Raw genomic sequence first — 17,377 nt, 5'->3', positions numbered from 1 at the left:
GATACCTCACACTGGATATCAGCCCCTGCTTGTCCCCTTGGCAATGAATAAACTGCACAAATACTTGTGGTGGCCTCACCAGTAACTGAGCCCTGGCTAGTCAGGGTCCAAGCCAAGCCAATGGGACAGTCTGGTACGGTGCTACAATGACTGGGGAACTCTGTTCCTATTAGACCTACTATACAGGTGGCCACATAGCCTCAAGAGGGAAGAGCCACCTCACCTCCCGTGAATTAGGTCAACACAAAGCAAAGAAAAAAAAAATCTGAGAGATGAGAAAAAAATTTCTGATGATACTGAACATCATGCCTGGAGCTAGTGCTACACCTATACTCTTAAAAGTTTCAGGAGAGCAGGGACCTTGCTTAATATATTTCAGAGCTGTTTCCCTGTGGCATAGAACACATGGGAAGCAATCAATAAATGCTTATTGAGAGAGTAAGCCATTAAGTTCCTTTTTTGTATATGAAATCAGGTTCTTAGATGCCATATGACATCATTTGTATGAGGAATCTAAAAAATAATAACAATAATGAGGACACAAATGAACTACTTTTATTTATAACTTAGATGATTGATTTCTTGAATATGTGTAAGGACATTTGACTGTCCTTTATGATTGGATTACCACATTCTGTTGATTCTTATTTTGTGGTTGGCTTTATTCCTTTGATAACTATGTAAGATTAAAAAGCTAAAGCTCTAATCTGTTCTTAGAAACAATAATTAGTACATATATGTACACTAAAAAAAGTGCAGTATACTGTATATATGTATTTATATGCAATATAATGTGTATGTGCAGTCAAACTGTAATAATCCTACCTAATAAAACTGAAAAAGGAAAATAAATAAATAAGTACATAAATACATAAATAAATAAAAACCAAGAGAAAAAAAAAGAAATCAGGACTTTAGAAGTCTCAATTCATTGGGGTATAAATAAATAATAACATTTTTTTCCCAATAGCTACTCTGTCATGTTGTCCTTTCTTTCTGGTTAGCAATTCCCTTAAAGAACCTTAGCTAGATCTCATATTTTCTCAGTTACTAAAATGGGTAAGTGTTAGTATTCAAATGTTGTTCAAAAGCATGGTGCTCCCCCAGTGCAGGCAACTCTCCTGCTTTGTCCTACTCCCCTATCAACTCAGGATGGGGATGTGGTGATACAGTAGATCTGGATCACGTGAATTAATCTGCAGATATTAAACCATCATTTTATCCCTGGGGTAAATCCCATCTGATCATGATCGTTTTAATACACAGTTGAATTCAGTTTGCTAATCTTTTGTTGAGGATTTTTGCATCTATGTTCATCAGTGATATTGGCCTGTTTCTTTTTTCGTGGTATATTTGTCTAGTTTTGGTATCAGGGTGATGCTGGCCTCCTAGAATGAGTTTGGAAGCATTTCTCTTTTTTTAATTGAAATATAGTCCATTTAAAATGTGTCAATTTCTGGTGTACAGCATAACGTTTCAGTCATAACATACACATACATATATTCATTGGCATATTCTTTTCATTATAGGTTACTATAAGATACTGAATATAGTTCTCTGTGCTATACAGAAGAAACTTGTTGTTTATCTATTTTATATATAGTAGTTAGTATTTGCAAATTTCCAGCTCCTAACTTATCCCTTTCTACCCGCTTTCCTCCTGGTAAGCAAGTTTGTTTACTATGTCTGTGAGTCTGTTTTAGTTTACTATACATCTGCCTTTACCAATGAGATTTTTTCCACAATTTTCCTATGTCTGGTTGTGGTCTTTTCTTTTCCACTTAGAGAAGTCCCCCCTAACATTTCTTGTAAAGCCAGTTTTGTGGTGCTGAAAGCTGACACTTTTAGCTTTTACTTGTCAGTAAAACTCTTCACCTCTCCTTCAAATCTGAAGAAGATTTGCCTTGCTGGGTAGAGTATTCATAGTTGTAGGTTTTTTCCTTTCAGCACATCGAATGTATAGTGCCATTCTCTTCTGGCTTGCAGAGTATCTGATGAAAAGTCATCTGAGTGTCTTACGGGAGTTCCTTTGTACATAACTAGTTGCTTTTCTCTTCTGCTTTTAAGATTCTCTCTTTATCTTTAATTTTTGTCATTTTAATTATAATGTGTCTTCGTGTGAACCTCTCTGGGTTCATTCTGTTTGGTACTCTCTGTTTTCTGGACTTGGATGTCTGTTCCTTTCCCAGGTTAGGATAGCTTTCAGCTATTTTTTTCTTTAAATAAGTTCTCTGCCCATTTCTCACTCTCTTCTCCTTCTGGGACCCATACAATGCAAATGTTAGTACATCTGATGTTCTCTCGAAGGCCTCTTAAACTACCCTCATTTTAAAAAATTCTTTTCTCTGTTCAGCTTGGGTGAGTTTCACTACTGTCTTCCAGCTTGCAGACTCATTTCTCTGTACCATCTAAACTACTGTTGATTCCTTCTAGTGTATTTTTTGCTTCAGTTATTCTATTCCTCAGCTTTGTTTGGTTCTTCTTTATTATTTCCTAACTCTTTGTTAAGTGTCTCATTGTTTTCATCTATTCTTCTCCTGAGTTCACTGAGCATCTGTATGATCATTAACTTGAACTCCTTATTGGGTAGATTGCTTTTCTCGACTTTGCTTAGTTCTTTTACTGGGCTTTTATCTTGTTTCTTTGATTGGAACATATTCCTCTGTCTCCTCATTTGCCTAATTCTCTGTGTTTATTTCTATGTTTTAGGTAAGTTGGTTATGTATTCTGATCTTACAGAAGTAACCCTATGTAGGAGACATCCGATGGGGCCCAGCAGCACACTCCTCTCTGGTCACTAGAACTATATGCTCTAGGGGTACGCCCCCTATGTGGGCTGCACAGGCTCTTCTCGTGGTGGAGCTGGCCCCTGGCCTGGCTGGCTTACAGGCCCTGCCTCATGAAGTGCCTGCTGATTTACTGGTGAGCAGGGCCAGATCCTGGGGTGGCCAGCTGTGGGGCACTGAGGGCCCAGAGCTGGTGCTGGCCTGCTGGTGGGCAGGTAAACCTCTGGTGCTAATAAACTAGAATGTTGCTTTCTAGCACCAGTGACCGTGTAGCAGAATGAGCTCCCCACAGCTACCGGTGGCTGTGTTCCCAGGGAGAGTCTCAGTTGCCTCCTGCCCCTTTGGGAGGCTCTCCAAGTTCAGCAAGTGGGTCTGACCCAGGTTCCTTTCAAATCACTGCCTCTGCACTGGGACTCAGAGCATGTGAGATTTTGCATGCACTAAGAGGGGTGTTTCTGTATACAAGCCCTGCTGTCTTCAAAGCCAGACATTCTGGGGGTTATCTTCCTGGTATAAAACCTCTGGGCTGGGGAGACTGATGTGGGGCTCAGAACTCTTGCTCCTGGGGGAAGAACCTCTATAATTTTTATTTTCCCTCATTTGTTGGTTACCTGCCTGGGGGTGTGGATCCTCACTATACAATGTCTCCATTCCTCCTATCTGTCTCATTGTAGGTCCTTCTTTATATCTTTAGTTGAGGGAAATCTTTTCTGCTGGTCCTAAGGTCATTCTCATAGACATTTTCTCTGTAAACAGTTGTAGTTTTGTGCACCCATGGGAGGGGATGAGCACAGGTTCTTCCTACTCTGGCCATCTTAGCCACATCTCCCCGTGCTTGACTTTTATTACTGGTTCTGACTAGATGGGGAACATAAGTGGTTCCTTGAACACTAATACACAGAATTCCTTCTCTAAATATTTCCGGCATAATTTTCCTCTGTTTCCATGAAGAAACATCTAATTGGGAAGAGAATTCAAGGGATTTAAGAGACTGAATCACATCACATCACTGACTTGGCATGAATTTACACCATTTAAGGAAATCTTTTCTCTCTGTGATATTTGGCTTTTGAAGATCACTGCTTGAGAACAAATTCTTTGTCAGACTCTCAGAAACTACTACCTCCTTGGATTTGACTCATCGTAGATACAATCTGGAAGTTACCCTCTTCTTTAAATTACTATATTTAAAAGTACAGTCCTGTGATTATAGAATTTCAAGACAAGTAACTGCAATCTAAATCAGAATCTAAGCCAAGTAACTCTCTCTATATAAATATAACCAAAATATCTTCATTCTCTAACTATATTTAGGCTTTGTTTTACATGTCTGAAGATGAACATCATCTTTTCCATTCCACACTGAATTTTGGCCCAACTTATCTTCGTTTTCCCAGCTAACCAGTTTGAAATTTTAGAATCATTGTTGGTTCTTCCCTATTCTTCTCTAATAACAATGGCTAACAGATTTAGTGTTAATTTGGTATGAAATTCTGTATTGAGCCCTTTATATAGAATATTTAATATCCTCACAATAGTTCTTTTAGGAATATACTATTATTATTTCTATTTCATAGCTGAGGAAACAGCCTTATATAGACTAAGTGACTTGCCCAAGGTCACATAGCTAGTATATGGTATAGCCAGGATAGGAAGCCAGAAATGCAATGCCAGAACTTATGCTCTTATTCACGTTTTCTACACTGCCTCCTTGCTTTATAGATTTACCTGTTCATTAATTTATTAATTACCAAAACAATTCTTAAGCAACCATTCTAAATCAAAGACGATAGAAGGTGCTAGGAATTGATGAAGACAAAGTCTCTATTCTAACAATTTAGGGAGGAAAATATGTTAACAAAAAATTAAAACATATTACAAGTGTTTAATAAATGTTATTTTCATTCCCCTTTCTATCAATCTGGATGCTTTTGGTTGAAAATAACTGGGAAATTAACTAACAAAAGCTTAATATGGGAAATTTACTTAAATCACATAGAAAAGTCTGTGGTTTGGCAGTTTCAGAGCCCATGCAGTGTCTCAATGATGTCATCAAGGAATGGAACACTTTTAATTCTCCTGCTTCACTACTCATACCATATCAGAGAGATCTCTCCTCGTGTTCACAAAATGGCGGCTATGGTCCCAGACATAATGTCCTCACTCTATAACATCTAAAGTAGAAAGGAAGGAAATGAATAGAAAAGAGCTTTCTTTGGATATCTGCTCTTTTATTAGGGAAAGAAATTCCCGCCCCCAAGACGCATCCAACAGACGGCTCCTTATGCCTCAGTGGGAAGAACTTAGGTCACATGCCTACTCTACATCAATCTCTGACTAAGGAAAACAGTACTTGGCACAGTGCCTTCTAAACAAAAGCAGGATACAGTTGCAAGGAAAAAGGTGGAGGGTAGGCAAGGAATAGTATTTGCCATACCCCTCTTCCAATATGACTGACAAAACAGAAGTATATAGAAGGAGCTGTGAAAGCATTTATTAGGTAAAGAAATGTTTCACTCTGGCTAGAACTAGAGATAGCTTTTTAAGAAATGGTACATTTAATCTGAGTCTTGAAGGGCAGATAGGAGTTTATAAGGTAAAGGACAAATATTTCAGAACAGTAGAGATAATGGACCTTAAAGAATATTTAGTACAAACTCCATTCAATATGTGCATCTCCTTCACAGTATTTTCCAAGTCTGCCTCATTCCTGTCTGTGACCTATGCCTTCAGCCAAGTCAAAGTCAACAGTGATTATATATAGTAGGAGGTCCAAGATAACATAAATGCCACATTTTTGCCAGCAGACCAAATGCTTTTTGATCAAAATAGGATAATATAGGACATAGTAAGTACACTGTAAGGGACCTTAAATATTTGTTTCTTTCCCAGCTCCTCTTATTTCACATCTTTCCCATTTATTGACTATCTTACACTCTTATTTTAGGGAACACCAAGATTGAAAAGCTAGAACTTACTTTGGTTCTTTTGATAGCAATGAAATAGAAACTACAGGGCACCATGTGATAGAGACCAAAGAGCTCCACTTGCTCTTATTCAGTATTAAAACTGTATCAGTTATACTTCGCTATACAACAATACAACAGCAATAAACATTTATTATCTCACATAGTTTCTCTACGTCAGGAATTCAGGAGTAGATTAGCTGGGTGCTTTTGGCTCAGGGCCTTTCATGAGGTTGTAATTAAGATGTCAGCTGGGTGTATAGTCATCTGAAGACTTGAATGGGGCTAGAGGATCTGTTTCAAATATGATTCACTTACATGACATTGGCAGCAAGCTTTAGTGCTCTCCATGTGACCTCTTCATAGGGCTACGTGGTACACAGAAGCAGGATAAAATAGTAGAGAAAACATGGATCATTAAATGGTGTTAGGATAAGTAGATTACTATATTATGTAAACTTGGAGCCCTATTTTACATCACATATAAAGGAGAATCTCATAGATTAATGGCCTAAATATGAAAGGTAAAATTATAGAACTAACAGAAGAAAATATAAGAGAACTTTACTGAGGAACCGTGGATGGAAAAAATATTTCTTAAACAAGACCCTAAAAGCGCAAAATATGAGGTGAAAAAAGGACAAATGCAACTGTATTAAATTAAGGATTTCTGTTCAACAGAGGATATCAAGAGACAAATGAACAGATGAATTAGAGACAAAAAGAGGATATTTGCAATGTTTGAATATCTGTAATAAACAAGAGACTCTTGCACATCAGCAAGGGAAAAGTGGGGAAACACAATAATAAAATGGTAGGTGACTTGAATATGCGTATCACTGATGGGGAAAGCTGAAAGACTAATACGTTTATGAAAAGATGCTCACCTATCTAAAGATCAGAGAAATGCAAATCAAAACAATTGGGTACTTCTATACCCCGATAAGATTGCAAAATTTATTGAATAAAACCAAGTGTTGGTAAGGAAGTGGTAAAAAGGAAATCCTTATGTACTACTGTTAGGAGTTTGAAGTGAAAAACAACCTGTTAGGAAGTGAAGCACTGTATGTGCATACCTAGGACCCAGCAACCCCACTCCTGTGTATATCTGCAGAGAAACTGCAGTACAGGTTTATGGGAGCATGCCCACAACAACACTGCTTACAATAGGAGCTCACTGGAGGCACCCTAGGAGTCCACCATTAGAGGAATCAAGAAACGAAAAGTGCTTGATAATATGAATGCAGAACTCAGGAGCTCAGAACAAGACATACCTATTCGACATGGGTAGATCTTTTTTTTTAAATTGTGTTTTAAAAGGGCAGAAAGTAGATCAGAGGTTTCCAGGACTTGGAAAAATATTCTGGAATGAGACAGTGCTAATTATTGCACAATATTGTAAGCATACTAAAACCCAGTAAATTGCATACTTAAAAAAAACACTAAAAAAAAAATCAGTGAACACATCAACTGTAGAAAATACAGATAAGCAAAAAGAAATTTTGTAAAAGTATGTGAAGTAAAAAAAAAAAAAACCAAAAATGAGTATATCTCAGATGATACATATAAATTAAAAAACAAATACATGTATACACTAAACATTGTATATCACTAAATGATAATCAAGGACTCAAAATACATTAAAGTGGGTCCCTGGGCTATGGAGGTGAGGGAGAGTAGAACTGGAATGGGAATGGAAATGGTAAATGAAGAAGTGTCATAAAAAAATTAAATGACAGGACACAACATAACAGAAAACAAAACTAGAATGGGGACTGATATAGGCAGAATAATAGCCCCTCCAAAAATGTCCACGTACTAATCCTAGGAACGAGTATGATACCTTACATGCTGGCACATTCTAGAGGCTCAGTAAATATTTGTTGAACGAATCAATCGATCAGTCAGTGAATGGAAACTCTCCTCTAGGCCTTAGTCAATAGATGGAAGCAGTCATAGAAAAGAAACAATCCCAGAATTTTCTGTTATACATTCTCTATTGAGAAAATAAAAGGGAATGTATTAGTTTCTAAGGGCTGCTGTAACAAAGTATCACAAACTGGGTTGCTTAAAACAACAGACATTTATTCTCTCAAAATTCTGGACACTAGCACTTTAAAATCAAGGAATAGGCAGATTGATTCCTTATGGAGGCTCTGAGGGAAAATTTGTTCAATGCTTCTTCCAGCTATTGATGGCTCTCAGTAATCCTTGGCATTTCTTGGCTTATAAATGCATCCCTCCAGTCTCTGCCTCCATCTTTACATCATCTTCTCTGTGTATCTCTGTGTTCTCTCGTCATCTAATACTAGTCACTGGATTTAAGGTTCACCCAAATCTCAATCCTTAAGTAATTATATTTCCAAAGACCCTATTTCCAAATAAAGTTACATTGTAAAGTTCTAAAAATGAATTTTTGGAATACTGCTCAACATACTACACTACAGGGAATCTGATGGAAAAGATCACTGGCAGATAGATTTCCAACATTAAGTAAATAAATAAATAACATCTCCTCATGCCTTAGATAAATTGTCAAGAAACCAGCTACTAAAATTAATATCTTATGTTACTTGAAAATCATTATTGATGCCCTTCCATGAGAGATGAGTGAAGAGAGCAAGAGTCTGTCAGACCTATCAGCAAATCAAAAGGTAGCTTTCTGGGAATAGAAACTTACTATGAGTGGGGTTCACATATTAGTAAAAACTTCAAAGAAGATATTATGAATATGTTCAATGAATTAAGGAAAAGTATGATAATAACAAACAAATAGGAAATATTAATAGAAGTAATTAGAATATGAAATTCTAGATTTAAAAAGTGTTACAATTGAAATGAAAATTTCACTATCTGGCTCAAAAGTAGAATTGAGATGGTAGAAGAAAGAATAAGCAAGCTTGAATATGGATCAATAGAAATCATCCAATCCAAAGAACAGAGATGAAAAGGACTGAATAAAAATGAACAAAGCATTAGAGACTTGCAGGATAATGGTAAGGGTCCTCACACGTGTTAATGGGTGTCCCTATAGGAGAGGAGAAAGTGAATGGGTAGAAAAAATACATGAAGAAATAATAGCTGAAACCTTTCCAAATATGATTTAAGACAAAACAAAGTATATCAATCCAAGTATCTCAGCAAACCCCATGTGAGATAAATATAAAGAGAACTACACCTATACTCATTATAGTCAAACTCCTGAAAATCAAAAACAAAGAGAAGACTGTGAAAGCTGCAAAAGAAAAATGACTCACTATTCAGAGAGGAAACAAAAGTATAACTACTGGCTGACTTCTCCTCAGAAACAAGAGGGTGGTAGAATGACATATTCAAGGTACTAAAAGAAAAAGAAAACCAGGTCAACCATGAATTCTATATCCAATTAAACTAGCCTTTAAAGATGAAGATGAAATAAAGATATTTGCAGATAAACAACTGAGAGAAGTTGTGAGCAGACTCGCCTTCCAAGAAATCCTAAAGGAAATGACACTTGACAATAACTTGGAACTGTAGGAAAGAAAGAAAAACATGGGGAATAGTAAATGTGTGGGTAAATATAAGAGAGAAAAATTACATAGTCTTTTAATTGCTTTGAAAAACACAAGTTTTTTTTTAAAAATAAATATATTACTCAATTTTTTCATTTATGACATAAATAGCCTCAAAATATATGATAATAATAGCATAAAGGAAGGAGGAGGAGATGGAGTTCTACTGGTGAAATGTTGCTATATTTTATCAGAATTTAGTCAGCATTTTGGTCAACTAATCTTCGACAAAGGAGGCAAGAATATACAATGGAATAAAGACAGTCTCTTCAGCAAGTGGTGTTGGGAAAACTGGACATCAGCATGTAAATCAATGAAGCTAGAACACTCCCCAAAATAAACTCAAAATGGATCAAAGACTTAAACATAAGACAAGATACAATAAACCTCCTAGAAGAAAATATAGGCAAAACATTCTCTGACATACATCTCAAAAATGTTCTCCTAGGGCAGTCTACCCAAGCAATAGAAATAAAAGCAAGAATAAGCAAACAGGACCTAATTGAACTTACAAGCTTCTGCACAGCAAAGGAAACCATAAGTAAAACAAAATGACAACCTACGGAATGGGAGAAGATTTTTGCAAATAAAACCAACAAAGGCTTGATCTCCAGAATATATAAGCAGCTCATACGACATAATAAAAAAAAAAACCAAACAACCCAATCCAAAAATGGGCAGAAGACCTAAACAAGCAATTCTCCAAGGAAGAAATACAAATGATCAATAGGCACATGAAAAAATCCTCAATATCACTAATTATCAGAGAAATGCAAATCAAAACTACAATGAGGTATCACCTCACACCAGTCAGAATGGCCATCATTCAAAAGTCCACACATGACAAATGCTGGAGAGGCTGTGGAGAAAAGGGAACCCTCCTACACTGCTGGTGGGAATGCAGTTTGGTACAGCCACTGTGGAAAACAGTATGGAGATTCCTCAAAAGACTAGGAATAGACTTACCATGTGACCCAGTAATCCCGCTCCTGGGCATATATCCAAAAGGAACCCTACTTCAAAATGATACCTGCACCCCAATGTTCATAGCAGCACTATTTACAATAGCCAAGACATGGAAACAGCCTAAATGTCCATCAACAGATGACTGGATAAAGAAGAAGTGGTATATTTATACAATGGAATACTATTCAGCCATAAAAACCGACAACATAATGCCATTTGCAGCAACATGGATGTTCCTGGAGAATGTCATTCTAAGTGAAGTAAGCAGAAAGAGAAAGAAAAATATCATATGAGATTGCTCATATGCGGAATCTAAAAAAAAAAAAAGAACATAAATACAAAACAGAAACAGACTTATAGACATAGAATCAAACATGTGGTTGCAAAGGTGGTGGGGGTTGGAAAGGGATAGACTGGGAGTTCAAAATTTGTAGATACTGACAGGTATATGTAGAATAGATAAACAAGATTATACAGTATAGCACAGGGAAATAAACACAAGATTTTGTGGTAGCTCAGAGAAAAAAAAATGTGACAATGAATACGTATGTTCATGTATAACTGAAAAATTGTGCTCTACACTGGAATTTGGCACAACATTGTAAAATGACTATAACTCAATAAAAAATGTTTAAAAAATAAAAATAAAAAAAGGCACTAAAAAAAAAAAAAAGAATTCAGTCAGCATTAACCTATAGAAGCAGTATAGGAGAAACAAAAAACAAAAAGCACATTGAAAACAAATTCCAAAATGACAGGCACAATTCTAAGCATATCAATAATTACATTAAATTGTAATGGACTAAAAACTCCAATAACTAGAACAATCAAATGGGTTTAAAAAGCATATTCTATTTATGGGAGAAATACTTTATATTTAAAATACAATACATCAAAAGTAACCGGATGGGAAAGGGTATGCTAAGCAATCTAACAATAAGAAAGCTGGAAGGGCTATACTAAAATAGGTTTTAATACAAGAAATACCACTGAGATAGAGAGAGAGATTTCACAATGACAAAAGGGTACATTAATCAAAAATACAACAATTACAAACATACGTGTACCTAACAAGGGATCCCAAAACATATGAGGCAAAAATTGACAAAATCAAAAGAGAAATAGACCATTCAGTAATTACAGCTGAATATTTCAATGTCTCTCTCAATAACTGATAATACTAATAGATAATATGACAAAAAGCAAATCAGAAAGGATATAGAATACTTGAATACTATTAAACAGCTAGAACACTCTATCCAACAATAGCAGAATACATATTCTTCTCAAGTACACACAAAACATTCTCTAGAATAGACCATGTGCAAGGTGACAGAATAAGTCACAATACATTTATAAGGACTGAAATCATACAAAGAATGTTCTTTGACCACAGTAGCATTAAGTTAGCAATCAATAATAGAAGGAAATCTGGAACATTGCCACATAGTTGGAAATTAACAACATGCTTCTAAATAACTCTTAAGTCAAAAAAGAAATTAGAAAATATCTTCTACTGAATGAACATAAAATCATGACACAGCAATATTAATAAAAAGCAGGAAAGCAGTGCATAAAGGGAAATTTATAGCTTTAAATGCTTATATTAGAAAGTAAAGAAGATTTAAAAATCAATAACCTAAAAAATCAAATAAATAAGCTTTCACCTTAAGAAAGTAGAAAAAGAAGAACAAATCAAACCTAAACTAAGTAGGACAAAGGAAATAACAAAAACTATAGCAGAAATTTAAAAATCAAAAAAACCCAGCAAAACAAAAGAAAAACTAAGTGAAATTGATTATTGAGTGTTGAAAAGATTTATAAAATCAATAAAATTTTAGTGAAATGACCAAAAAAAAAAAAAGAAAGAAAGAAAGAAAAGATAGAGATTACCAGAATTAGGAATGAAAAAGGAACACTTCTGAACCCTACAGAAATTTAAAAGATCATAAAGGAATATTATGAACAACCTTATACCAACAATTTGACAACTTAGTTGAAATGGGCAAATTCATAGACAGAAATTATCAAACTAACTCAAGAAGACATATAAAACCTGAATAGACCTATGTCAAGTAAAGACATCAAATTATTTGAGTTACTTAAAAATCTTCCTACAAAGGAAAGTCCAGGCCCAGACGATGAAATCTATCAACATTTAAGAAATTGATAACACCAATCTAATACAAATCCTTCCAAAAACTAGAATCGAATGGAACACTTTCCAGCTTATTTTGCCCTGATACCAAAAACTTCAAAGATGTCACAAAGAAACTGCAGACCAATACCCATCATGACTATAAATGCTAACATTCTTAAAAGAAAAGCAATTGGATCCAGTAATGTATAAAAAAGATAATACATTATGACCAAGTGGGTGTATGTCTAACATCTGAATATCAATTAATGTAACATACATAGTATCACTAGAGTAAAACAGGGGTCAGCAAACCACAGCCCACAGACAAAATTTGGCATCCCTTTAATTTTTGTAAATTAAATTTCATTGGAACACAATCATGCCCACTCATTTACACATTTTCTATAATTGTTTGCATGCTATAATAGTACAACTGATTGGTTGCAACAGAGATCATATAGCTCACAAGACCAAAAATATTTACTATATGGCCCTTTCTGGAAAATGTTGTTGACCCTTGGAATAAAGAACATGATAATCTCAACCGATGTAGAAAAAGCTCTGATAAAATGTCAATATTTATAGTATATCAGAAATCAAATCATTTGCAACTACATAGATTTAAAATGAAAAAATTTAGATGTGAATTTAAAAAAAAAGAAAAAGCATCTGATAAAATTCAACAAACATTCATGTTAAAGCTCTCAAGGAAATCAAGAATAGGAAGAAACTTTTAAAATTTGATTAAAAGCAGCTACATAAAACCTACAACTAACATCCTGCTTAAGATAAAAGATAAAAGACATCATTTTCCCTCTAACAATGGATACAAAGCAAGGATGTCCATGCTCACGACTTCTATTCCACATTAGACTTGAGCTTCTAGCCAGTGAAATAAGGCAATGCATATAAAATCAATATATAACCAACTAGAAATGAATTATGAAATTATGAAAACAATTACATTTATAACAGCATCAAAATAAAGTATTTACAGTAAGTGTAACAAGTGCAGAACTCTATGCTGAAAATTATACAACACTGTCAAGAAAAACTGAAGACCAAAATAAATGGAGATATATCCCATATCTGTAAATTGAAGACACTATTGCTTAGATGTCTATTTTTCTAAAATTGATCTACAGATTCAAAGCAATTCTTATCCAAATACCTTTTTTGGTGAAATCTGATAAGCTGATACTAAAATCTGTATAAAAATCCAAAGGACCAACACTTGCCAACATGATTTTGAAAAAGAACTAAGTTTAAAGACTTAAATGACCTAATCCTCAAATTTACCACAATGCTATCATAATTAAGACAACGTGGCATTGGCATAAAGATAGACATTGATCAAAGGAACAGAACAGAATTCAGAAAAAGAGCCATGCATATATTGTCAATTAATTTTCAACAAAAATACTAAGGTAATTCAATGGGAAAAGAATAGTCTTCTCAACAGATGTTACTTAAACAACTGTATGGTGGGAGATAAGGATCTATATTCCTCCTCCACATAAAAATTAACTTGAAATGGATCATAGTCCTAAAGGTAAGAGCTAAAACTATAACTCTTCTAGAGTAAAACATGAGAGAAAAACTTTTGTAACCTTAGGTTAGGTAAAGATTTATTAAATATGACCAACGGCATATTGATAATTTAGACTTCATTCAAAGCTAAAAATATTATTCTTCAAAAGACACTATTAAGAATTAAAAAAAGAATGAAAAGACAACCACAGACTGGAAGAAAATATTTGCAAAACATACATCTAATAAGGAACTCTTATCCAGAATGTATTTAGAATCCTTAAAATCAATAGTAAGAAAACCAACAACTCAATATAAATAATGGGAAAAAACTTTAATAGAACAAGGCAATGAAGATACATGAATAGCAACTAAGCACATGAAGAGATGTTCAACATCATTATTCACTGTGGAAGTGTAGTTTAAAATAACAACTTACTATTATATACTACTACTATATATATTCTACATATACTATATTGAATGGATAAAATTTTAAAGGCTTTTGATAACCAAGTGTTGAAGAAGAGGCAGAGCTACTGGGACCTTCATACATTGTGGGCGGCAACGTAAAATGGTAAATTTTGCAAAGCAGTTTGGCAATTTTGTAAAATGTTGTACATAAACTTCTGCTCCTCAGTGCCTACCCAAGAGAGATGCAAGCTCATGTCCCTACAAATATTTTTTATATGAATGAACATCATATTCACAGCAGCCAAAACCTAGAAATAATCCAAATGCTAATAAACTAGTGAATGGATAAACAAACTGAGTGAGAGACATCTTACAATAAAATATCCATGTATAATTTCATATTTCCATATTATGGAATACAACTCTGTAATAAAGAACAAATTACTGATACATTAAACTTGGATAAACCTCAAAAACATGCTAAGTTAAAGAAGCCAAACATTTAAGCCTACATATTATCTGATTCTGTTTACATGAAATTTTTAGAGAAGTCAAAATTAGAGACAGAAAGCATATAAGCAGCTGTCTAGGGTTGAAAATGAGGGGCAGATATTGAATGAAAATGAGAACAAGGGAACTTTCTGAGTTTCCTTACCCCAACTTTCTTGAGTTGATGAAAATGTTCTGAAGCTGGACTGTAGCGATGGTTACACAATTTTATAAATTTAATTAAAACTCATCAAATTGTACATTTAACTGTAAACATGGTATAGAAATCAAACCTCAATAAAGCAGATTTTTGTTCTTTTAAAAAAGATTGCTTTCTCCTTAGAATAGACTCCTCATATACTATATGCTTTGCTGTCACAGATGATTGTCATATCACTTGTTCTGAATTACTAATTCAGATTGGAATATGAACTAGTTTCGCACAAAATCAACACTAACTTGATTTACTTCTCTGCCTCTTTTATCAGGCTTTGTGCACATCGGCTGTTTTGTCAGTGGTTCTCAAAGAGTGGTTTAGGGATTGACTCAGAGTGTCTGCTAGGTTAATACTACTTTCATAATAATTATAAGACAATATTTGCCTTTTTTAATTTCATTCTGTTATGAGTGTACAGTGAAGTTTTCCAGAGCCTATATAACATGTGAATCACAACAAACTGAATGCAGAAGCAGATAGGAGAATTCAACTTTTTTTTTTACTGAGTCAGACATTAGATTCACAATGCCACTCTCCTAATTGGGGGAAAACATATTTTTATCATGAAAACGTGCTATGTAATGGGTTTATTACTTGTATTTAACATGAATTGATAACTATTTTTAAGTCCTCAGGTTTTATTTGTAATATGTCAAATATTAATACATAAAACCACATAAATAAAAGCTCTTTGGACTGTTCAATCATTTTTGCAGGTATAGAGAGTTCCTGAGACAAAAGTTTGAAAACCACTGTCCTGGTCTACCTGCCAAGTTTAAGAACTCCTGTTTGCCGCATCTGACAACAGAAGATTAGCGAGAGAATTCGGGACAGGTCTTCGAGAGCTAACTTGTCTTGTTTGCAAAGATCGTCTGTTTCAAGATAAATCTATAGCTGTTAGGACATCATTTAGAAACGTAACAAATGATAATACAAGATTTCTTTTTTATTTTTCTTGGTGACATTTAATGGAAACAAGCACAAGAGTAGTAAAAGGAGAGGCATAAACACACAAAGGCACAAACAAAAAACACCTAGCATAAGAGTATGCCCTTAATATAGTGATTACTATTTTATTTTTAGACTATGGCAGTCCTTACTCATTCAACAAGTATTTCCTGAATGTCTACTGTATGCCAGGCTCTATGATAGGTATTGGAGATTTAGTACTGAGTAAAACACAGTCTGCCCTCAAGGATTTTACAATCAACTGTGGGAGGCAGCAGAATAATGACATGAAGAAATATGTAATTACAAATTGAGGTTTAAAAGAAGTGGTAGAAGTATAAGTTCCTAAGGGAGATTTGACTTGATTTTTCAGAGTCAGAAAACATATCTTTGAGAAAGTACCAGCTGAGCTGCAATTTGAAATATGAGCAGGAGGCATTAAGGAGGCACAAGGGAGGAACAGCATGGAGGGCATAGTCAAAATTCTTTGAAGTAAGGGAAAGAATGATGAGTGGCCAGTGTGGCTAAAGCCTACAGAGCCAGGATTGAGAGAGAAGTAGCAGAATGAGAGCCCAAGCCATTTGGGGATTTATGGGCTTTGCCAAGTGTTAGACCTTTACTGTGTGGCCCTTGGAGAGCCGTGAGAAGATTTAGGCAAGCAGGGTGTGACAGGACTAGATTTGTATTTTTGAAAGATGCCTGGCAGCTGGCGCTTAGTGGGACAAGAATGAAAAGCAAGGAGACTATGTACAGAACTACAACAATACCCAGGTGAAAGATGATATACACTCAGAATTGAGTAATGGCAGGGGAAACTGAATTAAGTGGATGAATCTGGGATGTACAAGTAGGGCCCACAGGCGTGGTGATTATTTGAAAGTTTAACTCCACAGTAATCGCACAGCAAGATCGGCTAATGCGGTTACTGAGCTGTTGCAAAATTTCCCCCCTTTCCCCCTTGGCACAGATCCAAAGTCCCTGGCGAGGGCCGGGGTCGATGGTCTATTCTGGCAGTACAAATCGCCCGTACAAAGCCCAGTTCCCCAGCCCTTGTGAAGGACTCACTCGACTTTATCCCCTGGAGGTCAGCAGCGTGGAACCTCACCGTTCCCTGGGCAACGCCATTGTCGGGTGCTCCGGGCGAGGGAGGGGGTAACTAAGGACAACGGCCGGAAGAGAACTCCGGCAGAGAAGGAGAGTCAGAGCGGGAAAATGGGCCGCACATGCCGAGGCCTCGGCCATCGCAGCTGATTCGACGGCCGGGCACGAGGGGAGAGCGGAGGGCGGGAGAGGCCAGAGAACGCGCCTGTGATTGGCGGGCCGCGGGTACCGGGACGCTTGTGATTGGGCGAGGCCAAGAACGAGGGCTG

The sequence above is a fragment of the Camelus dromedarius genome, chromosome 3 (genome assembly GCF_036321535.1).
Source record: "Camelus dromedarius isolate mCamDro1 chromosome 3, mCamDro1.pat, whole genome shotgun sequence".
Taxonomy (NCBI): domain Eukaryota; kingdom Metazoa; phylum Chordata; class Mammalia; order Artiodactyla; family Camelidae; genus Camelus; species Camelus dromedarius.
This window is presented reverse-complemented; position numbering follows the sequence as displayed.